The sequence below is a fragment of the Haliotis cracherodii genome, unplaced genomic scaffold (genome assembly GCF_022045235.1).
Source record: "Haliotis cracherodii isolate W230 unplaced genomic scaffold, xgHalCrac1.p SCAF_12, whole genome shotgun sequence".
Classification (NCBI taxonomy): Eukaryota; Metazoa; Mollusca; class Gastropoda; order Lepetellida; family Haliotidae; genus Haliotis; species Haliotis cracherodii.
Window position 1 is genome coordinate 44,187,858 of NW_027266267.1, and position 26,119 is coordinate 44,213,976.

The 26,119-nt window shown below is 39.3% G+C and overlaps 1 protein-coding gene across 1 annotated transcript in view; it reads right to left on the reverse strand.

Moving 5' to 3' along the window:
* LOC139458450 (vang-like protein 2) overlaps nucleotides 1–26,119 on the reverse strand; it is a 44,036-nt gene that overhangs the window by 16,992 nt on the left and 925 nt on the right. Inside the window, exon 2 of the mRNA XM_071239888.1 lies at nucleotides 13,179–13,230. The gene's annotated coding sequence lies outside the window, so the exon portion shown is untranslated. The remainder of the gene's footprint in view (nucleotides 1–13,178; nucleotides 13,231–26,119) is intronic.

Below are 26,119 nucleotides of genomic sequence, written 5' to 3' on the forward strand. Positions count from 1 at the left end.
CAGATACCTGTGTTTCAGGTAATAAACATAAACAGATACCTGTGTTTCAGGTAATAAACATAAATAGATACCTGTGTTTCAGGTAATAAACATAAATAGATACCTGTGTTTCAGGTAATAAACATAAATAGATACCTGTGTTTCAGGTAATAAACATAAATAGATACCTGTGTTTCAGGTAATAAACATAAATAGATACCTGTTTTTCAGGTAATAAACATAAATAGATACCTGTGTTTCAGGTAATAAACATAAATAGATACCTGTGTTTCAGGTAACAAGCAAAGCATGCCCTTTACAGACATGGGGTGGCCGTTACTCAAAATATATTTTAGCAGTTTCAATTTTTTCCGAAGGAGTTACAGACATGGTTTTAAGCAGTTTTGACGAGTTTACTCAAAAGAATAGTTTCAGATATGGGTTGGTAAATACTCCAAATATATTTTAATATCACATTTGAGGACTTGTGACAGTTGTATGACTTGCAGGTGAAACTTGCAATGGTGGACATGGTAATGTCGTGTTTGAAAAATGTACATCGTCATGGTGATGGTGGAAGGAAATGTATTGTGTCTTATTTTATCCAATGCCTTGTACAGTGAGATGCCTCAATGGTTGCAACTAATTTGGTCGCTATGGCAATTGAAATTTTCACTTGGCGACCAATATTACTTGAGCAGTCGTCACTTGGCTACTTGCAAAAATCAAGCCGGCAACCTGATGTTACTAACTGCATAGTACAGAAATACAATACATTTTAATGAATGCTGATCAACAGAACTTCAAATTTATTTTAGAAAATCTAATAATCAACATAGGAGCTGTATGGTAAAAAAAATATATTAAAATCTTGTCAAATATTTTCAACAACGTAAACAACAACGTGTGTTACACCAAACGTAGGAATCGGTATTGCTGCAGTCAGGCAGATTAGCTATGCTTTAACAGAATTATACATTACTGACTATAATCTTGAAGATTTGCTCCTTAAATTTGATTTTAACCTGGCTTCTTGAATTTCCCATTGGCTCCCTGAAAACAATTGTTTAGAGTCAATTTTGAGGCCTCACTGTATCTGGCTTCATCTATACATCTTATACTGGGGGGGGGGGGAAGAAGGAGAAGAGAGAGAGAGAGAGAGAGAGAGAGAGAGAGAGAGAGAGAGAGAGAGAGAGAGAGAGAGAGAGAGAGAGAGAGAGAGAGAGAGAGAGAGGAGGAGGAGGAGGAGGATGGGGGAAGAGAGATTAATGATTGGACTTTTCTTGAACACTATTTATCCTCCTTACACAGGTTTATGTCAGAAGAACAACATCCCTGCTTGAAGTATTGACACAATGGAAGAAGGCAGTCCAGCCATTATTTGTATATGGGTAAGCATCCTGTGAAGGGAAGCGGTGGGGACGGTGGCGGCAGCACACCCAGGCGGAACTCAGGACATCTCAGTACACGACAGGAATGTTTCACATCTGAGGGGGCTGCTAGCAGCAAGGTCAGACAGAGGGGTAGGCTGTATGTGCAGCACTACTCCATGGATGGCTTCTCATCCGTATCCCACATTTGGGATATATACTCGTCACACGTAAATCACACTGGGGATATACAACGTATATAAGAGATGACGAGTCAAGTGTATCTCCGTCAGGACTTACAATGCATGTATCTCACACTTGGGATATACGATGCATACTCTCAGAGCCATGTGTATCTCTGTCAGGAGTTACAATGTATATATCTCACACTTGAGATATACAATGCATACTCTCAGAGCCATGTGTGTCTCAGTCAGAACTTACAATGCATGTATCTCACACTCGGGATATACGATGCATACTCTCAGAGCCATGTGTATCTCTGTCCGGAGTTACAATGCATATATCTCGCACTTGGGATATACGATGCATACTCTTAGAGACATGTGTATCTCTATCCGGAGTTACAATGCATATATCTCACACTTGAGATATACAATGCATACTCTCAGAGCCATGTGTCTCAGTCAGGACTTACAATGCATGTATCTCACACTCGGGATATACGATGCATACTCTCAGAGCCATGTGTGTCTCACCACAAAGTTATCCAGGTGCTCCAAGAGGCCTATTGGGGGTCTACAGCAAATTCAACTTTCCCAATTCAAGTTACCATAATGTATGACAATGTTATATTTTTTTCAAAACTTACTTGTATGTCACAAAATAAAGTCAAAGTGGCTTTAATACTTAGTTTAACATCAATGCACTGAAATTTGAAAATAATGCTAAAATTGAATTTCTAGCTATTGAACTCTTCTAGTGGTGTGTGCGAGGCACCCAGGAAACCGTGGAGTGTGCCAGATCACACGCATGGTTGCCAATGTGATGTCGGCCATAAACCACTCTCTGGGCAGGAATGACAAATCATCCCCCTAATATGACAACCACATTACAACACGCCGGCAGTTATCTAAGACCACTGCAGATCTGCATATCGCTAAATGTTCAACCCCTTAGGGCACTTTCAAGACCGTGCAAAAAAGATGAAAAGACTTCTCACAAAAGGAAGAGATAGAGGAATAACTTTGGATGGATGAGGGGGGATGAGGAGGAGAAAGAGAAGGAAGGAGGGGGGGATGAGCGGGGAGGTGCAGGGATGTGGGGGTGGGGGTTCGGGGTGTGATGATGATGAAGATGGAGGGGGGATGGAGGGGGATGCAGGTGGGAGGGGAAATGGGAGGCTTGAAAAGATTAAAAAATTATTTCTCTCTCAGATTACCTCATTAATATTTCAGGGCAAAAAATTACAACTGCCCGCTCGAAAAAGTCAACCCTGCTGGACAAAAAAAACAAACCCAGGTCAGTGGTGAGATTCTGGGCTACATTCATTCCCCGCTCAGCACGATCCGGTGTGACCCTTTCGTGCCGCTCACCGCTAGTCTATAGATGCTAGGGATCAAACAGGGTAATTAGCCACACAGATCCCCACAGCCACACGACCCCCGCCCATACAGACCCAGTCTTGTCAGCAAAGCAGCCATTGTTGTTTATAGAGGGGCAGTCCACGTCTTGGCGAGGCTCACGGTCAGTTATTGAGTAACAAGGATCTGTTCCATCACAGGCAGGATTGACAGGCTAATTAGAGGCCTCGCACACTTCAAAGGTGTGGCGATGACTCAATGTCTTGAGAAAGTCTCATCACGTGTCAGTAGGGTCTCCCTCAATTTCATTCCGGTGTTATTAAAGGTGTCATTTACAAGAAATTGACTTCGTATGACATCTGAGCACAGCGTCAAGAATCGAAGGCAATCTCCAGATGATGACAAAGAAAGGCGGAATATACTGATTTTAACACATGAATCTAACAAATATTTCATCATTTCCTGTTATTTAACATGTTACTGTTTTTAATGTTATGGAATGCTATTATTTATATAATTATTTAAAATCATACTTCATTTGTTAGGTGAGCTGAAATGGGGTTTAATGTCGCATCCAAGATTATTGCACTTATATGGCAAAGTGCGTGCGTGCGCTTGTTCTAGTCAGGACTGGTGCCGATTTATAGTGATAGCTCACTGAGATACCATGCCGCAGTTTAACATGAATATCACACTCAGACACAGTATACTGACTCCGAGCCGACCAGTCCTTGTTTTAGCCCCTTAATGCCAAGCGCCAGACAAGGTAACAACAAGTACCATCTATTAACGTTTTTTCATCATTTCCTGTTTTCCATTTTCCTGAGCTAGACCACAGACAGGTGACAGGGAAACCCAGAAACCTAGTGAAGCACTTGCAAGGATATCAAAAGATTTAGGGATGTGCTCATATTTGATATTGGAAAACTGTCCACCACTAATACCAGCAATATAACTGCAATACAAAGGTTTGAGGAATGAAACCCAAGACTTCAGTGAATGCTCGACCTGCTGTGCTACCAGTCAACACTTCACGCCTTAAACATCAACCAGCAATAAACTCAGACTTGTTTAATCTGGCCCCAAGGCTAATTACACGGGTATATTTATGGCATGACAATGACCTCGATGACAAAACAATTTGGATGTTTCCGGTTGTCAGCCATGATTGAAATAAATGTTCCTGTGGCTCTGTCACCATGTCGTATTCTCCGACCAATCATCAAGTGAGTGAGTGAGTGAGTGAGTGAGTGAGTGAATATGGTTTTACGCCGCTTTTAGCAATTATTCCAGCAATATCACGGCGGGGGACACCAGAAATGGGCTTCACACATTGTACCCATGTTGGGAATCGAACCCGGGGCTTCGGCGTGTCGAGCGAACGCTTTAACCACTAGGCTACCCGACCGCCCCTATTGATACATGACCTTACACACACAAAGAAGACCCGTGTAGCCTGTAGACTGACATGTAGGACCCGTGAAGTTCCGGGGTAGAATAGGTCTTCAACAACCCAGGCTTGCTGTAAAAGGCGACTACGCTTGTCGTAAAAGGCCACTAACGGGATCAGGTGGTCAGGCTCGCTGACTTGGTTGATGCATGTCATCGATCCAAACTGCATGGATCGATGCTCATGATATGAATCACTGGATTGTCTGGTCCAGGCTTGATTATTTACAGACTGTCGTCATATAGCTGGAATATTGCTGAGTGAGGCGTTAAACAACAAACTTCACAAAAAGATACTCGTAACATTGCGAGTATTGCCTTGGTTTGAACATGTTGAACATAAATTATTACACGCCCAATACTGGAATATTTTACAACCATAAACCTCATTCACTATCAGCACTGTAAGAAAAATACTCCCTAGTCAATAAATGTGAACGACTAAATATCTGTTTTACTATCCTCTGTCAAAAGCCTCTGATAAGACGAGAACGACACCAGGAACAGCAGTCCAACAGGTGCCCTTTATTACATGGGCTACCATAGACGTGTCGAGACAATAGAGAGTGCCCTTTGACACCCAAAAATCAATCACGTAACACGTCCCCTACACCCTACTAAAGCCAATAACTTGACAACCAAAATATTCTAATCACCACTGTTATTTTTCAAACAATATACGTGATATCATAAATCAATGATTGATTAAATATGTTCAGTTTGTTATTTACGACTGCCCCGACCAGGTTTGCAAAATGAATGAAATTCATTCCCGTCAAGCCAGTCATCCCATATATCAGCCAACCTACGACAGGTTAAATCCCTCATGTATTTCAGATACACCTAAGCTGGGGGATTGAAACCCTTTGTATTGGCCGACCTTGACCCTGTCGACAGAATCAAGCACACAAGGCACAGGTAGAAGGGATTACTAAACGTTTGCATTTGAATCTGTCTCCGACCAGCCATGGCCGTCGACACCTGCATCCCAGATGGCAAAGAGGCAGCTCCTCTTGCGGGAATCTTCTTGTTGAGACAAGGTCAACAGAACACTTGGCATTCAAAATTTCATCTGTGTGTTCAACAATGTTCAAAGTCATGTTCTCCATGCAAATATGGTCTTTCAATTTGTAACTATCCCTTCACTTCAAAGGTTGGAGACTTGTAAATGTTATGAAAAATATCTGTTGTAACTCATGCCAGGGGACATAGTGTGTTTCTGTGGCTTGGAGGAATTTATATTCATTGCTGTCATACACCAGGACAGAGGCAAATGGCTGTTCGTGTGGCACTGACAAAACCTATCCATTAAAGTGGGTGTTAGTCATTTGCAGACATTACGACTAGAGAATGAATGTTTTTTTAAGCCAGTCTCCAAGATTCAGTTGTAGCAGTTGGCTGTAAATAGTCAAGTCTGGACCATACAATCAAGTGATTGATAGCTATAATACTTTAATGTTTGTTTGTTGTTAAAAGATACACTCAGCAATATTCCAGCTATATGATGGCGATCTGTAAATAATCAAATTCGGATCAGACAATCCAGTGATTTAACATCATGAACATTGATACACGCAATTGGGATACGATGACATGCATCAAACCAAGTCTGCGAGCCTGACCACCTGATCCCGTTAGTCGCCTCTTACGACAAGCATTGTCACTTTTTACAGAAAGCGTTGGTTGCTGAAGACCTATTCTACCCCGGATCTTCACAGCTCCTATTAACCCCGGATCTTCATAGGTCTAATACTTTTATGACTATCATGGGGAACTGGGTGCTTGTTATTCAAACTTTCAGTCCCTATGGGACTTCAGTGATAAAGAGCATACCTCACCACGAAGTCTCAATGCAATATGTGATCACTGTACAGTTTAAGACTGGAAACATGTACCATATTCGACATAATAAGCGCCCAGGGTGCTCTCAACATTAGAAATGGGGGGCTCTTAATAGAATATTATTTTGGTGAAAAACAACAGAGTTGAAAGATTGTAAATTTCGTGGTTTATGCTGACAGCCTGAAATGTTTATATACGACAGATATATTTTTCCAGAATTTAATTTCCCATAATTAAGAATGCATTTAACACACAAGTGCGTATTATAAACGAATAAATAAGTCCTGTGTACATTGATCAATCAGAATGGGGGCTAATTGGGATTGTTCACTAGCCAACATATTAGAAAATATCGCCGTGGGCGCTTATTAGAGCGGGGCGCTTATTACGTCGAATACAGTACATATGTGTTTAAAAACCTAAAGTAAAAAATATCCCAAAAAATATTCATGAACCTAACTTGTTTTGTAACGCAGATAAATATACAAGTTAATGAGTGAGATGGTTTAACGCCGCTTTTAGCAATATTCCAGCCATATCACGGCGGGGGACACCAGAAATGGTCTTCACACATTGTACCCATGTCGGGATTCAAACCCAGGTCTTCGGCGTGACGAGCGAACGCTTTAACCACTAGGCTACCTGCCCCTATAAATGTACAAGTTTGCATCAATACATGACCTGAAACAGACACCCTTTGCACAAATTTGAGGGGCTGATATTTTAAGAATACATGATATAATTCAGCATAGCAGCATGGTAGACGACAAAAGGCAGATGCCTCATCAGCCATTATAAGCACCCTGGGGTCCAAGGAAATTGACAAAGATTGGCGCTTATTAAAACCATACACAAGCCGAATTTGCTTTCCGAAAGAATTACTTCAAACACCCATGAACAAAAACATTTTCTAGGTTATAGTTGCGAGGCAGTTATGGACCCTCCTTCTGTTGTAATATTCACAAGAAAACACGAACTGTCACTTAACTTTGGGGGCTTAGAACCAGCCAGTAATGAAGATTACTTACACATTGGTCTATTACAGATCTTAATACCGTATTCGACATAATAAGTGCCCACAGCGATATTTGCTAAGATATTGGCAAGTGAACAATCCCAATTAGCACCCCTTCCGATTGATCAATGTACACAAGACTTATTTATTCGTGTATAATACACACTCATGTGTTATATGCACCCTTAATTATGGGCAATTAAATTCTGGAAAAATATATGTCGTACCTAAATATTTTATCTTTCAACTCAGTTTTTACCCACCAAAATAATATTCTAATAAGAGCCCCCTATTTCTAATTTTGAGAGCGCCCTGGGCACTTATTACGTCGAATACGGTACTGCAAACTAAGGTGATACCAATGACGTGGACGAACGGAACTATTTTATTCCAGTCGACAGTGATTTTCTTACGCTCAAGCTTTCATTCAAACCAATGAATATATGACTGCATGGGGGTTGTTGCTGTAAAGAACGCCTGCACTTAATGAGATCGGTACATTCAGTAATTTCTATAGCAACCAGTGGAGATACATGATGCTGAATCAGCACTTTTTCAATTTGCCAAAACAAAAGTAGAAAATCAATTCAAATAAAAGTAGAAAAAGACTCCTCCTTCATGCGTCAATATCGAAAGGGGGCAAATAGTTCCCGGCCTATGAATGAAGTCTGGGGCTGAGGAAGCAAGCTGATCTGGTTTGATGGAGGTTTGATGGAGCAGTGATGGGCGGTGAGTCACCTCCACTATGTCTGCCATGGCCACACATGCCCACACACAACACTACCGGCCTTGCATACCATCACAGAGCCTGCGTGCAGGGATGGAATGAACCATTTTGTAAAGGGGCACTTTATTCTATCCAATTTTTTGGTAAATATTTTTATTTCCATGGCAGCAAAATGTAAACTTTAACAAGTTGCAAAAAAAAAAGGAGGAATTATTGATTTTATTAAGAGTCATGTAATAATACTGTCCAAGTTTATTGTCTTTAAATTTATATGTGTTTGTTGTTTAACACTGCATTCACCAATATTCCCGCTATATGACATCAGCGTGTAAATAATCAAATCTGGACCAGACAATCCAGTGATTGACATCATGAGCATCAATCTACACAAATGGGATACGGTGACATGTGAATGTTTAATATAGTTAGAGCTTTGAAACACTACATCAGAAATCATCAAGGACCTTCTCTTCATAAACAGATTTATCAATTTGACAAAATAAATATATTTTGATAAATCTGAAAATACACCCTTCGTCAATATTCGACGTGATATTGCTGGAATATTGCTAAAAGCGGCGTAAAACCATACTCACTTACTCATCATTGCTAATGCGCAATGTGAATAATGATCTTGTTGACAAAGGGTTCATTTTCAGACTTGTGTATTGTATTTGTCAAATTCAGGGCTGTAAATGACATTTAACGTGTGTTCAAATAGCTTAAGCTGTTCTTAGTATACTCCTTTAAGGGTAAATTGGTACGTTGAAGTAAAGGTCACTCAGTGCAATCACAACAAACACAATTAGCACAAAATTTTAGGATTGTGTGACAGTTCTGGAGATTGGCGCCTTGCTGAGGTCAGAATTTGAAATTGAATTCCCTCGGGGATGCTACAAGTCTGACTAACCTAGCACAAAGTGCTATTCTGTCAAGATGGCTGCCTTGAACATTGATCAGCCAATCAGCTGTCGGCATAATAACATGAGTAGCCACACCACACCATGGTCAAGAAGGCACAGGGGCCGTGCCAACACCAATAATAAAAAAAATCATGCCAAATTCTAATGAGTGCGGTGTAAATTTTAAAAAATAAAAATTGTGTGTGGTTCTGAGTAGTTTTGATTCCAGCTATTTAAATTTTTTTAAAGCTGTGAAAAAAGAGGAATGTCAATAAAAATGTGAATGTTTCACACTAGAAGACAAGATTGGCAGAATATTAAGTTTACAAACTAATATCTAACAGTGACATAGTCATATATTATTCACATTTTACAAACACATTTTGTTTTTCGTTATTATAAGCCAAGCATACAGTTTCTAATCATCTTAAGGTCAGCATCTAATTGTAATCCTTGATACAAGCAGCCGATAACAGGAACACAGATTGTGATACGCCCCCTCTGGTACTCCCAACTGTCCTCGCACCAGGAATAAGAATAGACACAAGGTGTCCCCGTTTTGTCGCACTTCGTAAATTATTTGACAGGGTAATTTGATTAGGGGTTAGTAGTCATGATAGGAGTAGAGAGAGAAAACAGCCCCACGTGTCAAGCATCCACGACTCGGCATGGACCAAGTCTTGATGACACCATCGTAAGTACCAGGATTCCACCTCAAATAACACTTTGTCTTCGTATACGTTCCACGTACTTCATCTCTTACATCAACACCACACTCTTCTTGCTCCTTCCTTTCGGATTAAACACATTAGGTCTCCCGGTTTAAGTCCTGTGCCCAATTTAAACGTCTCGGTGCCACACACACATTTCAACAGGGAGACACAAATAGATGTGAATTAGTAGGACAATATTGTCCTCTTCCAAGAAATGTGCTGGTACATAACTCTTTCAACACCAGTCAACCAGAAGTGTTTACTGCTGGGACACCGAGTTCCCAGAGACTCTTGTGTGATAGATGAAGCCAATATTTATCAAAGAAAATATCTGCTTGTAAAATATATTTGCTACTACATGTTATACACCATTTGAAAGGTCTGATCCTATGGTTTCTAAATATGAAAGTTATGTTTTTCACATTATTTAAAATAATGCATTTACAACTTAATTAAGTTTGTTGTAAATAAAAAATGTACGCTAACACGTTAACATCCAGATTAAGGACCAAGGAAGCGAAAACTTGATGATTTTCGGCAAATATAAGATTTCATAAAATCCACTTACCTACTTCTGTTTTATTTTCATTGTTTACGTATTTGGAAAATCATTTTAAAAAGAATTATAAATAGTTTCTGTCATCACCCATTTCCTGATGCTTCTTGGCCGGAAAACAGGCCTATGGTGTTGAAAGAGTTAAGTTCCTTTGTTGATTTAACCACTGACTGAAATAATTGCCTGCCACCTTGCCCGTGGCTAGTAACTTTTCTGTTGAGCAAGATGAAATTTTCCTCTACCTGCCTGACTGTCAGACTCATAATTTTAAGCCTACTTCCGTATTCAGTTTTATTATAGCTCCGAGTAGATTTTCAAGTAATTGTTAGCATCATTTCAACTGAGTTAAGATGCGATTTGTTTCTTATTTTGTAGTGTTTTTTTCAGTATTTATGTCTGAATGTGGGCGGGTAACTTGGGAGATGAGAAGGCATCATTTATGGGTCACATGACTGATTGAAATAATTTTAAAACCCAACTAGACAAACACCAAATTTAATGCTGCACTCCAGTTCCAATTCCAGTTTTATGATGGCAGACAGTAAAGTCTTGACCAGATACCAGACAATCTAATGATTGATGTAATGAGCATCGATCCACACATGGACCTCTTCTAACCCGGACTCCCCATGAGGGCGATACTTAAGCCCTATGCTGTTCTAATTAATTGACTGACAATTGGCTAATTTCAGCTTCCTGGCAATGAATTCATCCAAATCAATGATTTCAATCATGAATCTGACAGATTATTTCCCAATTATGAACTTCATTTGGGGAGAATAATAAGTGAAGTCCGAAGGTCGACCAGATGGTCTAAAGGTCTGCTGGGACTGCAAATCTTTGTAGTTGTGATTGTCCTGAATAATGAGTGAGTGAGTATGGTTTTACGCCGCTTTTAGCAATATTCCAGCAATATCACAGCAGGGAACACCAGAAAATGGGCTTCACACATTGTACCCATGTCGGGAATCGAACCCGGGTCTTCGGCGTGACGAGCGAACGCTTTAACCACTAGGCTACCCGGCCGCCCTTGTCTAGAATAGCTGGTCCAGCACAATATCACTTGTAAGTCACACTTTTCCTTAGACATCATATACCACTAAAAAAGAAGTTAAAGAACACCAATGTTTTCAAATGATGGAAGTAAATCAATAATTTTTAAAAGAAATAATTAATTCTGAATTTCAACAAATTCCCACACAACATCATATACCACTAAAAAGAAGTTTAATAACACCGATGTATCAAATGAGTGAAGCCAATCTATCATGGCTGGTGAACTTTGCAAATTGTGGGTGTTCTTTAACTTGATTTGATTAGTATACATCAATACACAGCGAGACTATCAGGTACTTGGCCCCTCGTGGGAAGCAATGCGTCCCCTGTTACAGACATATTAATGCAAGCGGAACATTCCTATTACTTTGATATAGTTGGCAATAAGTTAGCAAGGAGTCCCTAGTCAGATGTGAGCCCCATAATGCCTGATTACCCGCGCTTCTTAGTCGACTGTGATGGGAACTTGACAATTTCAGGAGCCATTTGTGATATTTAGGAGCTGATAAAATGCATGACTCATCTGAAACTATTTTAAGTAAATGACTAAAAAACCTTGGTCGACACTGAAATCATCCACAGCATCATCCCTTGCAAGAGCAACATTTGTAGTTGTTATTGAACAAATTGCGGACAGTTTCCCGCTGAGCTTATTTGACCAGTGGACGGTTTACTAGCCTCAGGCTTGGGACAAGTGGTGAGGGAGACACTATGAGTGTACGGTACGGGTAGGCGCAGGTACTGACTGGACACACAGCAACAGAAATCAACACTAGTCCTATAGTTCTTGCAGAACTGCCCGATAGTTAAGGTATCATAAGGACTAGTAGAAATTTGGTCTTTGGGGGTTTTGCTATATGTTATCATTATAAGGAAATTTGGCCTTTTTAAGGATTTTGTTTTAAAATATGTTATCAATATAAAAATAAGTGGAAATTTGGTCTTTTTAAGAGTTTTGCTTTAAAATATGTTATCATTATAAGGATTAGTGGAAATCTGGCCTTTTTAAGTGTTTTGCTTTAAAATATGTTATAAATATAACGATTAGTGGAAATGTGTCCTTGGTTTTGCTTTGTTATTATAAGGAATAGTGGAACTTTGCACTTTTTAAGGGATTTGTTTTATGATTATGTATTGTTATCATTGTAAAAGAAAGCGAACTGAAACTGTCAGTTTCCATCTCTGACAAATTCAACATGCTGAACATATTGGGGGAGGGCGAGTGAGAAGATGCTGTACATTTTCTGGTCATTATAACTTCCTATTGTGAATGAGTATTGTATATATTCCTATTTTACAAACTGGCTGTAGCTTGTTGCAACATGGCGGTCATTGACTTACTTCAAGTCCGGGTCATGACACCTGTTCTGTGGTTGGAATCCATGTTACGATGCAGGAATTTTTCAAGAGTTAATTAAACAGAATATGAGCGAATTCACGACAAAACATCAGTTGAATTTCTTGGCGAGAGAGTGAGCGAGTGTTTTACAATGCCCTTGGCAATATTCCAGCCATATCACTGCGGCCTGTAAATAACTGTGCCAGCCAAACCAGTGAGTGAGAACATGAGCAGCTATCCACGTCATCAGAACACGAAGACAACTTGAGTCCCCTATCCAGTTTTGTTGAGGTAGAGGACACCAGGGAACAATTCTACCTTGGAATACCGAGTTTGTCTTCCGTATAAATGATAGTAAAACAACCCGTACACAGATAGTGTTTCCTGAACTGAATCTTGTTTGTTGTTTAACGCCGCACTCAGCAATATTCCAGCCATATTACGGCGGTCAGTACATAATCGAGTCTGGACCTGACAATCCAGTGATTGACATCATGAGCATCGATCCATGCAATTGGGATCGATGAGATGCATCAACCAAGTCAGCGAGCCTGACCACCCAATCACGTTTGTCGCCTCTTACGACAAGCATAGTCGCCTTTTACGGCAAGCATGGGTTACTGGAGACCTATTCTACCCCGGATCTTCACGGGTCTCCTTAACTAAAAACATCCAAAACAGCTTACCAAACTGACAGGTTTATATTTCGACCTCCTGCTTCTCTGTCATTGCTTGGATCTGGAACAGACAAAACATTATTAAAAAAACAGTAACTAATCTCACGTCACGCTTCGAAATTATGTCCCCTCACAGGATGCTTAGGTTGTATACTCCCCAAGGAGTTGAGAATAAAAATAGAGCTCAGTGATCCAGTGATCAGGGTTAGAAGAACTATCGTGGTCTAAGAGAACAGTTATAATTTGGAAAGTGCGCCATACACATTCATCATCATTATCATCTTCAACAACAACAACATCAACAACAACAACATCACCATATACCATCATCATCATTAACATCAACATCATCATCAACAACAACAACAACAACATCATCATCATCATCTTCATCATCAACATCATCATCAAACAAGGAAGGATAAGTGACATTTTCTGGACAACTACCTTTTAGTAATTATGTGGTAATTTTCTCTGATGGAATGGAACAAATAACATTATTTTCCACCCTTCACCTGCCTACATATAATCTTAGTCTCATGTCCTACAGCCAACAATTGCCAGAAAAGCTTCCAAAATGCCAACTATCTGGTACATACTGTCTAATTTGGAAACTTTGATTACATGTAGATGCAAGTGCTTTAAACATATCAAATGGCTCTGAATAAATGACACTCCTTTTCACAAATATCACCCCTTAGCTGAACACTGCCAAACCTGGCCAAGCCTTTCACAGGCAATGGAGTCCCGAAGACCCATTTGGTGTATGAGCATACAGCGTACACATCGCCCGGAACTCTTTGCTGGCACTAACTGCAGAACCCAACACAGAATATCAGAGCTCAGAACTTTTTGAGCAATTGCGTTTTCACTCTAGGGTTTCTATTTTAATTGGGTGATTACAGTTTTCATTGGGTAACCAATATTTTTTCACTCTTTTGGGTTTCCCAAAATTAAAACTTTTTAAGATTTAAAAAAAATATAATGAAATAATGTTATATATGTATATAACTGTTCTAAATATATAGGCTTGGCTCGGAAAGTAAATTTGTTTGTAATTGTGTTTAAGAATTAGCTCCTTTGTCCACATGCTGAAAAAGTTTTATCGGCTATTTACCAAGCTGTTTTTATACATGAGTTTTTATTATTGCATGCGTTTCTGTACGCAAGTTAATTGAAAGTAATTTGGTTATGAATATTTGAATAATAACCACATTCATCACCTTGAACAAAGAACTTGAGGAAAAAACAACTACCTGACTTCTTTCTGGTCAGGCAGATCAACCTCATACGATAAACGGACCCTTGAATATCTGGGAGAGAATAGTTCTTCAGCAACCTATGCTTGATGTAAAAGGCGACTTTACTTGTCGTACAAGGTGACTCACGTGATTGGGTGGTCAGACTCGCTGACTTGGTTGATGCATGTCATCGTATCCCAATTGTCACTCACTGGATTGTGTGGTCCAGACTCATTTATTTACAGGCAGCAGTCATATAAAAATCATACAATAAACGTCCCCAGTGACAGTTATTTGGGGATATGGAAATCTAAGTGGTTGGTTTGTTGGTTTGTTGTTTAACGCCGCACTCACAAATATTCCAGCTATATACCGGCCGTCTGTAAATTATCAAGTCTGGATCAGACAATCCAGTGATTAATATCAAGAGCATCGATCCACGCAATTGGGATCGATGACATGCATCAACCAAGTCAGCGAGTCTGACCACCCGATCCCTTTAGTCGCCTTTTACGACAAGCAAAGTCACCCTTTATGGCAAGCATAGGTTGCTGAAGACCTATTCTACCCCGGAATCTTCACGGGTCGAAATCTAAGTGGAAAGAAAATGCATTACCGTCAGACTGTAATGGCATGACTGCTTCTGTCTGAAAAAGCCCTCAAAATACTACTCTCCCATTCTTCACACAACTACTATTATGACAACAAAACATAGAGACCCCACTTTAACCATCCTATGTCTCTCACAAGGAGACCAGAGCCAATTGAATACACATGAGTTAGCAGCCAAGGAACACACTATGCCTACCATTGCAAGCACATTTAAAAAAGGTTCTTGGAATACATTCACCATACTCTTATAAGCACTTATAGCTAATATCACATTTTTCATTCAAGCCTACTACAGGCCAAATTGGTAGGATTTTAAAATTAAAATGAAATCTGGTAGTCCATTCTCCCTTTCAAAAAAAGGGTGTGGCAAACAAAAAAACATTAAATCATATTCAGTGCTGGCCAACTAATGTTTGAGTTGGGTTAGTACTCTGCCCCAGGTCGATTATTTACAGACCGACGTCATATAGCTGGAGTATAGCGTTAAACGACAAACAAACCAATGTTGTCATTTTTAAAAAAATAATGTATGTTACTATTGGTTCTGATCATAAGTTTTCCATTGAATGTTCAAGGTTTATCGTAGAGTGAGTTGGGTTTTAAGGCCACTTTAAACAGTATTCCAGTTACATCACGGCGTATAAACTTAATGTGGGAGGAAAGCCTGAAATGATGCAGGTTTTAGACGTTTACCACTTCGGTGAAACCCACAAGCACGGGTATGGTGCTGACAAACCTAGAAACATAATCGGGATGCATCAGGATTCTAACCCACAATCATAGGTTTCTGGCATGCCGAAGGGATGCAACTCTGCACAACAAATTGTGGCGCCTTAGACGACTGGCCTACCCATGCCCCCGTTTATCACAGACAAATTGGTGGGTATATATTTTCAGTGATCGTCAAACCCTGAGGTTAACTGTCAATATCATCTTGGTAAGAGCCACTTCAGGAATTTAATAGGCACAATATATTTGAGCTATTGCAGATGGAGACTGACTGTTACGTGTTGGTTGTTTATGGCTGCACTCAGCAATATTCAAGCTATAGGACAGGGGTAATATACCTGGGCTGGGTCTGCAACTGAGCTGCCTTTCTTATTAACACCTGTATGTTTGTTTAATGTCGCAATCAGAAATATTCCAGCTATATGAGGGGCGGTCAGGTAGCCTAGTGGTTAAAGGGTTCGCTCGTCACGCCGAAGACCCGGGTTCGATTCCCGACATGGGTACAATGTGTGAAGCCCATTTCTGGAGTCCCCTGCCGTGATATTGCTGGAATATTGCTAAAAGCAGCGTGAAACATACTCACTCACTCCAACGATGTGATGGCAGTCTGTAGATAATCGAGTTTGGATCAGACAATTCAGTCATTGATATCATGAGCATCGGTCCACGCAATTGGGGTCGATGACCTGCATCAACCAAAACAGCGAGCCTGACCACCCCATACCGTTAGTCGCCTTTCACGGCAAGCATGGGTTGCTGATGACCTATTCTACCCCGGATCTATGAACACTTGTATTGTAATATCAACGATATTTCCTATATAACAACATACTTTTTTTATTGGTCATGGAGTTGCAGATAATTGTCTCAGGTAGGAAGAAATAAAAATAATTTGCAATATTCCAGCAATATCACGGCAGGGGACACCAGAAATGGGCTTCACACATTGTACCCATGTCGGGAATCAAACCCGAGTCTTCAGCGCTCCCCATTATCAAGAGAAATCTCACACGATCAATACCAAGCACTTTTACGGACACTATAGACGGGTCTGAATTAAACATGCTAAACATAGGCAATCATTGTCCACAGCCAGTCCAGGGCATTCACTACACCATTTGTTTCAATTACATGTTCACCAACTATTTCCTCCCATTTAAAAAGGGTCGTTTGGTTCAAACAATTAATGATTTGTTGGAAATTGTTCTAAACGTCTCTTGAAAGTCATTAACATGATAAATGGCAGTGAAACTGTCAAGCGAAGAAAATTAACATAGCGACCCCTGAATAATTCTCTTTTATTTCTAATTATTACGTTCACTGAACATAGTCATTGTAAGGCCGTCGTTAGTCTGGTGAAAATTCATTTTTAATTTTCACCCAGTGCTGCATAGTTTTACAACACGATGACATCAGCTGCTCAGGAAAAATAACATCACAGAGTGATTTATCTAGACCAGCTCAAAGGCCGATAAATGGACTGGCTCAAAGGCTGATATTTCGGACCAAGCTTGCAGCAAATGTCAGTAAAACTTCAAAAATTAAAATCATGAATATTCCTAATTCATGTAATAACTATTACTGTATTTGACGTAATCAGCGCCCCACTCTAATAAGCGTCCACAGCGATATTTGCTTATATATTGGCTAGTGAACAATCCCAATTAGCACCCCTTCCGATTGATCAATGTACACAAGACTTATTTATTCATGTATAATACACACTCGTGTGTTATATGCACACTTAATTATGGGCAATTAAAATCTGGAAAAATATATGTCGTGTATAATATGCTCTTTTGTATCATTTCAAGCTGTCAGCATAAACCACGAAATTTACGATCTTTCAACTGGTTTTTCCCCCATCAATTTATCCTAATAAGGGCCCCCTATTTCTAATTTTGAGAGCGCCCTGGGTTCTTATTACGTCAAATACTGTAACTAATTTCATGGCTTAATACAGGTTACCTGTGTTTCACCAATAACAGGACCAGTAAAGGTGATGAGATTTTAATGCTGAGTTAATTTGTTGCACTGAATGCAATGGCATAGTAATACAATGTTAAATAGCTTGAATTTAAAAATAAGAACTTAATTTCCTAATTTTGAATAAAACAACATTTTTTAACACCAAATTCCCTGCTAGGGGTATATAAATTCCTGTTGAAGAAGATAATTTCAGGTTGCTAAGGAAACATAAGCATGAAAGGTTTAAACAGGGATTATCTAAACCTGCTCAGAGGCCGAATATCTGCCCCACGTCTGCAGCAAATGTCAGTACAAATTCCAAAATTGGAATTTATCATTTCCCTTCTCATATAAAATTGTCCTGACTACTGTCATGGTTGTACACTGTATGGTAGTGACTTGTAGTTCACTGGACAATAAATAGGATGACACTTCAGTTCAATGCTTCGTTTTACGTAACAGCATTGAATGCAGTGGTATTGAATTTCAGATACTTTTGAACACAATACTTTTTCCACCATTTTGTCTGTGAAGGGCACTTAGGTACACTAGATACCCGTAATAAATTCCTGGTATAAATAAGTTAGGTAACTCTGAAGCTCTTGTACCCAGTAGATGTTTATTTGACCTATGCAATATGCCCCTTTAATGGGCCACATTAGGAGAGCTGAAATTACTTATTCATAATAATGTCATCATTTGCGAGAGTACTTGACAGGCTTTCCCTGGATACCAAATAGAAAGCATGGAAACCAATTCCCAACGCAGAATTCATTTAGACGATGTCAGTAATACACATGATACAGAACTGAGAATTTGCGTAAATTAAATTGCCATTACCCAATTATGCGGTAAATGTCCAAACCCAATAGTATCCGAACACAGCGAGCTACTTTGTAGTCATGATGTCAATCACTGGATTGTCTGGTCTAGACATGATTATTTACAGACCGCCGTCATATAGCTGGAATATTGCTGAGTGCAACGTTAAACAACAAATAAACAAACAATAAAATATAATACTGTTTGAGTACCCTAATAGCCTTTTCAGTTTGCGTGCCTGTATCTGTTTCTACGTCTTTTGCTAATAGAATGAGGGCATTAAGTTGAGAGTTGACTTAAACCTTGGAACTGAAGTTTCCTTTGAATGTGATAACCATAACAACAAATAAATAGTAAAGTTTGAGATATGACTGATTTGTTTTTTCTTTACCCTAATCATGCTAATAATTCTAGAAAAAGAGACTTCCACATTACCATGCGTAAATTACTACCACGCATGATCAAAAGAAAAACAAATTTAAGTTATTGATAAGGTAAATACAATTGAAACTATCGATATTCCTTACTGAAATCGATACTATTGATCGGAAACTGATTTAACAATCGATTTATTGACTTTATGTGCTTACCAATAGCAATATATCGACATTTCGATTTATCGTGACACCCCTAATTTTAAGCCAAGTTGTTTCAAAAATAAGTTGTAATTTGTTCATGAATACCTTATAGACTTGACCTAAGGGATCAAAAATATATGGAACAGTCAAAGAAAATTATAAACATCCATTGTTAATAACATGTGGGTAAAATACCCAATGGCTGAGAAAATGATCTGGAGCCCTGGTAATACAGTGAGTGAGTTGGGTTTAACGCCGCTTTTAACATTATTCCAGTTATATCACGGCGTGTCAGCTTAATGTGGGAGGAAAGCCCAAAGTGATGCAGGTCTCAGACGTTTACCACTTCGGTGAAACCCAGGAGCATGGGTATGGTGCTGACAAACCTAGAAACATAATCGGGACGAACCGGGATTAGAACCCACAATCATAGGTTTCTGGCGTGCCCAAGGGACGCAACTCTGCACAGTGAATCGAGCGCCTTGACGACTGGGCCACCTGTGCCCCTTGGTAATATACAGCTGACTAACTACTGAGGTCACACTGCAACACACGCTGCAGGATGAGTCTCAAAACACTTTTTAATCCCCCTATTTTGTAAATTGGCCGCTGTCCATTCAATTACATCAACGACCAACAATAAACCCCCATTACGTTCCCGCTCCTGACTACAAAAGAGCATTAGTTGTAGGAATGTAGCATCTGTACATATTGGTATTGATTTGATAAACATGGCACGAACATGTGTTGTGCGGTTATTACAGAATCAGGTCTGTTCAGGCTACCCATGTACTTAGGAAATGAGGCCTAATCTTGGGAACATGACGAGGACAAAGCTCGCAGTCAGCCCGTGGTCGAGGTGAACGTTTACAGAAGTCCTCAAAACATGTACATGCGCCTGTCAATAGACTCCCTACCCTGTCGACAGGCACTGGTGCAGAGCTCAATCAAAACATTTTAGAGTATTACCCGAAACATGTATGACTTTCTGCGCTTGGTAGTGAACCCGAAGTGATATTTTGAAATATGTGGTTTTTCATTTTATCCGAAAGATTATGTGGTAGAAAAAAGATTGTGATTTGATTCGATAAAGTTGAGCTGAACATGCTAAAATGGTCAAATGAAATTTTATCATGATTACAAAATTATTTATACATCTCTTGGATAACGAACATAATATATGAAGAAACTATCTGCATTGATGTAATTAAATTAATATCGCCACCCAAATTACATCAATATTCAATTATTGCAAATATTTAATAATGGTCACAAAATTGTTTCAAAAACATGTATCAACCATTTACATACACATATACGATGTCCTTGGGACAGAACTTAAATATCACATACCCCATGACATAATTTGGGAGTTGACAGGTCAGTTATTGAATAACCAGATGCTATCTCCCGTGTCAATATACCTTATATCATACCACTTCCAATATAGGTCATCCCTCGGGCCTTCACCGACACACTGACTTAACAGTCGACAGCATGTAGGTATTTTACACCAGATAGTTTTTCTCCTACGTACTACACCAGCCAGACGTGCGACAGCCTACAAATAGAAGGCTAATCTATCACAACACTACATAGGCAGGTCCATGCTGGCAGACGCTAGGATTGAAGATGACAATTCATTCTGTCAGTGATGGGTTACAGGCAGACAGGCATCCAACATACATCTACAGCCATTAGGACCTTTCCCTGCCAAATTCTGGTTATGACAACATTGACAAATATTTTCAAAACTCACAAAATCCAAAAGAATAATTCATGAGTCATAAAAACTGTTGCGACTTTGCATGGCCAGACTGAACGTTTCTGATTTTCTTGTCTTTGAATGGCATTTAGAAATGATAAACCTAAGAGAATTTATGGATGTTAACTTTCATTGGGTGAGTGAGTGAGTGAGTTTGGTTTTACGCCGCTTATAGCAATATTCCAGCAATATCATGACGGGGGACACCAGAATGGGCTTCACACATTGTACCCATGTCGTGAATCGAACCTTGGTCTTCGGCGTGTAGGGCGAACGCTTTAACCACTAGGCTACCCGACTGCCCCTCATTGGGTGAATGAAGGAGTAAGTATATACTCCAATGAGTGTTCCACACAATAAAGAACATGACACCCAAAAATGCTCAATGATTTTCTTGTCAATATGGCAAGAGGCAGAAGGCAATATCAACAAGAATATGTAACATTATTTCACTTAAAAATTATATCTGTATTTTTTCGGTTGAGAAAGGGTCACATGACCTTCCTGGTTTTAAGTTAACGTCTTCAATGAAAGCCCAAAACAACATTCTTTTGACACATCTATACTATTAAAACAAAAATTGTCATCAGGCAATTTCTCGTTAGTCGAATATTTCCACTGAAAAATTCTCAGTAACTAGTTGGAGTGATTTTACTTCCTAAAATAAACAGATTGTTCATAAATGGGATAATGAAGTTTTCTTGTATCGATTACTTCAAGAGATTCTATTAATCTAATTTTGTACACAGTTTAGACTACAATTTAAGTCTTCTAAGATCCACCTCCAATACACTGAACATACTGCAGACAATATAACACTACCTAAACATTGTTTAAAGGCATGTGAATAAACAATTGTTTCCACAGAACCAAGCAGCAAGCTTATGTAAAACAGCCCTACCTTATCCAGTATAAACAGAGAAAACACACGAATAAGCAACAACAAAAATTGTGACGTTTTTTTCAGCTTCGTGACCTACCTCTATTTCCAAGCCTTAGTCTTCCATGACAATGTCTAAAGATTCTGACATTAAAACATGTCAAGAAAGACAACATGTGGAGTTCGTCCCTGGCTAATCCCCACACAGTCACTTCAATCACAAATCTGACTTAATCCCCCCCACAAGCCATTCCGCATGTCTCATTAACAATTACCTTTCAGCTATCACTTAAAACATATTTTTCCCACATTGGCCTTGTTTTTCACACCTCTCGTTTCAAAGCGAGATCTCGTAACACAAAAGGCTAGCTGACCATTGTTTCATTTCAATAACAAGCACCTGTTAATTCAAGCACAACGGCCAGGTCCTATCAGAGGGTGGTGGGTGGGTGACAAACCTCCATTAGCTATTGTCCTAGAGGTACCTGTCACAGGGGAGCTGTGAAATCATGGCGGGCTCCGTACTGTTAGAAGTAATTGGTGGTTTGTGACACAACTCAATCAGATCTAGGGTGTTATCAAGCCAGGAAACGACATGGAAATCCACTCCACTTTTCACGCTCAATTGATAAGTATTGTGTATTGATTATCCTATGATCACACATGGCCTAGATTTCTCTGTATTATCCTGCAGGAAATAATCAGATACCTAATACAATTATTTGGTCATAGCTGTTGACCTAATGACCAGTGAACAAACGCCATGTACTCGGCTTAATTATATATTAGTCTGTTTTTCTAAAACAAAGATTTTAAAATCTAGACTATTTACTGATGTAGATTACAGGTTGACAATTGTCTCATGTTTGACAAAAGACAAAGCGAAAAAGACTTTTAATGTCTACTCACTAATTATCACCTCACACAATGTCTACTCACTAATTATCACCTCACACAATGTCTGATGGTTTATAATACTTTAAAGTAGGCAACTAAACTCAGGTCAATGGATAAACCTGGCAGGTTTGATTTAATTTTATCAAAATTAATTTATCTGACAATTAACTTTATTGTTATTCAATCTAGTAGTATTCATCTTAATGATTACTATACGTAAACAGACACAATGTCTCAGTCTGATGCACTAGCATCTAGACTATAATCTGTCTCCTTACAAATATAGGTAGGTAGTCCTTTCAGAAGGTTCCTACTCTAGATGAAATACTAAACCCTCAAAATAAACTAGAAAACTTCAAGGCCCTAGGCATATTCCTAATCAAAACAGACCTAATTAAGCGCATCTAAAAACTAATTAATCTACCAGTCCAAAATCCAATAAACATACAAACACCCACCCTACCCAGCTCCCTTAGTTCCCTCCTCCACCCACCTCGGCTTTTATTCCAAATTTCAAAATTTCAAAAAATCAATATAAGCAACCCCTTAAAGCCCCCTCTTGGGTAGCCCACACCACTTTCACCCTTCTCGGAATACACTAAATGGTCCGACCAGGCCCGTGTGCGAAATACGCTGCAGTCGGAAAGCACACGTTAAATCTTCTATATCAGTCAGTCTTTCAGACCCTGATACAAATAGATATCAAATACAGCACATGCAAGTCTAGATTACTGCAGGAAATGAAGAGAGTCTCTGGGCTCCCTTTTATTATATTTTTATTAAGATAACTGAACAACTGTTTTTTCTGTACGATATGTCCATATCAAAGACTACATGTTAGTCTAATACGTGGGCATAACCCTTGGTAGTCTTCAAAGGTTTTCTATACTATATTTTGTACATTTACAAACAGCATGTTGGCTAATCTATTGGCCTTGTTATCATATTAAAACACATACAGAAGAACATTAATCCATAGACTCATGAACTTAGTCAAAACCCTCAAAATGCATTCAAAATTCACATTAGTATGGGACATCTAAATCATTCGTAAATTGTGCTGAGGACAAGTATAAATCAAGTCATGGTAGTCCTCAGGCCATTTAGTGAGGTGGTCGAAAAGGGTATAACTTACCATCCTTGGACATGTCTTATGTAGCCAGTGATGCCCTGGGTCAGCTTATTACATTGACTAGGGTAAGTGCACTTGTCTCAAAACACTCAAGGAATGAATCAACACCAAAACAACAACAGAATAAGCATTCAGTGCCATAGAAAAACTGGTTATAATAACAATACCTGACAAGGTCCCTAACAAGATGGTAATTAATTGTACTGCCTGAAGTGTTCACAACTAATACAATAAATCAAAACACTCCTACATACTTACAGGAAGGCCTACAAATTGTACAATAGTTTACAAGCAACTGTTCGTGTTTACATAATTAAAACCATACTTGTTATAACTCAGCTTTTGAAAGGGAAATCTTAGTATGGGGTCCGAACAATTCCCCACACCGGTATCCCCCTACCAATTAAAGGACATTCCAACAATAACTTTATTTGTAAAAGGGTTTATGTTTCTTCTAACTAGTGCAGGAAACTGGAAATGAATAAACATTAAGGAAAGATTACATACAGCTCTAACTAGCTAGTTTGTTGTTTTGCAAGAAGGATGGGATTAAGGGCATATGCAAATGTTATCTAACAGTTTGAAATTAATTTGTGGAAATTGGAAATGAAATCAACAAGAAAGAAGCGCAATGGATCATACTGAACACGCTCAGGTGACCTTTTGAATGTTTACTTCACATAAAATATATATTGTCATTTGTTTTTGGTTACTCAGCTGCCTTTTTAATGCGAGATGTGAGGTGAGGTGAAATTGGGTTTAACGCCGCGTCCAAGATTATTGCACTTATATAGCGACGTCGAGCACATGTATGTGTGTGTGGCTGCTTGTACTAGTCCTGACTGATGCCGATTAATAGTGCTAGCTCACTGAGATACCATGCCGCAGTTTAACATGAATACCCCACTCAGACACAGTATACTGACTCCGAGCCGACCAGTCCTTGTTTTAGCCCCTTAATGCCGAGCGCCAGACAGGGTAACAACAAGTACAATCTTTTAACGTCTTTTTGTAGGACGCGGCCTTGGATCGAACCCTGGACCTTCCGCTCTCTGGGCGGACGCTCTACCACAAGACCACGGAGGCGGTCGTGAGATGTGAGGGATTCTGTGTGTGTGGAATTGTCTTGCACTCATCTTGTGCTATTGTCCTGGTGGGGAACTGGAAAGACTGCCATACAAATACAGCAGTGCTTTATACTGGACCTGACAACTTATTGCTTCGTTAAAAAAAACCAACTAAGCATGTAAACTTATGCCATAGACTGTAAGTCTCTGAATGTCATAAGACCCGTGAAGATCTGTTTGCCGTAAAAGGTGACTATGCTTGTCGTAAGATGCGACTAACAGGATCGGGTGGTCAGGCTTGCTGACTTGGTTGATGCATGTCATCGTATCCCAATTGCGTTGATTGATGCTCATAATGACTAACTGATCCCGTTAGTAACCTTTTACGGCAAGCATGGGTTGCTGAAGACCTATTTTCATCCGAATCTGTTCAAATGTCATCACACAAGCTGCTTCACTGAAAAGCTTCCTGCCAGTGAATGAATAACTAATTAAGGCCATATTGTCATATACTACACACAATGTACTTACATGTATATTGATTGCTGATTAAGTGATGTGTCACCTGTGTGTATATAGCTTGTATATTGACGGCACATATCTGGGTAAGTGCTGTATGTGTATATAGCTTGTACATTTAGGGTACATCTGTGCTAATTGACTTCACATTGTCAACAGTGGTTAGAAATTACTGCAGGCACTGGCTTTCAATTGCCCCCAAATGAACGTCAATTTGATGTAAATTCAGATTGAGATAACCCAAAATATATCTTACCAGTGACAATAGATGTCTTATGTTTTCTCAAGCAGTGCAAGCACATCTCAATAAAAACATTCACATGAACAGATAGGACTTGAACCTTTTGATTTTAAGAAATGGTATTTAGTTAAAGAAAATAAGCTTAGAATTTGAAAAGATGTGTGTGTGTGCAAATAATACCTAAGTCAGTGTCTTAATACACATTTATAAGGAGTCTGAGTGAGTGAGTTTTGGTTTTACTTCGCTTTTAGCAATATCACGGTGGCAGACACCAGAAATGGGCTTCACACATTGTACCCATGTCGGGAATCGAACCTTGGTCTTCGGCGTGACGAGTGAATGCTTTAACCACTAGGCTACCCCATAAGGTGTCTGAAAGAAGCTAGGGTACAGATCCCTACTTAGAATGCTTAATTAATTTATTCTTTAAACCCTTCATCTGGATCCGCCGGTGTAACCTTCTATTAATGATTCATGTATTCCAGCAATTTGGAAAATA